The sequence below is a fragment of the Gekko japonicus genome, unplaced genomic scaffold (genome assembly GCF_001447785.1).
Source record: "Gekko japonicus isolate JY-2015 unplaced genomic scaffold, Gekko_japonicus_V1.1 scaffold3446, whole genome shotgun sequence".
NCBI classification, from domain to species: Eukaryota; Metazoa; Chordata; class Lepidosauria; order Squamata; family Gekkonidae; genus Gekko; species Gekko japonicus.
In genome coordinates this window covers 14,919-15,780 of record NW_015163713.1, presented here as the reverse complement: position 1 = coordinate 15,780, position 862 = coordinate 14,919, and positions in this window count along the sequence as shown.

Here is an 862-nt window from a genome sequence, read left to right as displayed (position 1 = left end):
GGCTGTGGGGGCTCAGAGCTTAAGATGCTGAGCTGCAGACTGGAAGGTCTGTAGTTGGGCAGTTTGAGACCTGAGTGTCGTGTGACGGAGTGAGCTCCCATCTCTAGTTCCAGCTCCTGCCAACCCAGCAGTTCCGAAAGCAAGAAATTGCAAGTAGATAAACAGGTACCACTTCGGTGGGAAGGTAACAGTGTTCCGTGCGCCTTGGCGTTTAGTCATGCCGGCCACAGGACCACGGAAACGTCTTTGGACAGCGCTGGCTCTTCGGCTTGGAAACAGAGATGAGCACTGCCCCCTAGAGTAGGATTCGACTGGTTTTCGAGCAAGGGAAACCTTTACCTTTATATGGCCATCCCTACCTCTGGCAGCAGTTAGATTTGAATGGGTAAAAATGTCCAGAATTGGAATCCAGCCGTGGCATTTTAGAGACCCACAGGATCTTCAGGGCATGTGCTTTCCAGAGTCAAAGAGGCCCGGCCAAAGGGCCAGGAGGGCAGGAAAGGCAGCCCCTGAGCGAGGAGGCACCTCAGAGCCCAGCAGGCGGAAGCAGCAGGGAGGGAGGGAGCAGCCAGGGTGTCAGGGACCTTTGCCCAACTCCCTCTCCACACGCAGGCAGCCCTCTCCCTCTGCACCTGGCCTTCTTGCACACAGCCCAGGGAAACGCTCAGCCGCACGCAAGCTGCATGGATCCGTGCCCACGCGGAGCATCGATACTTGCACGGGCAGCAGCTGCACCTGGCCTTCTTGCACACAGCCCAGGGAAACGCTCAGCCGCACGCAAGCTGCATGGATCCGTGCCCACGCGGAGCATCGATACTTGCACGGCAGAGCCCTCCCTCCTCCCTCCCACCCACCACTCAGC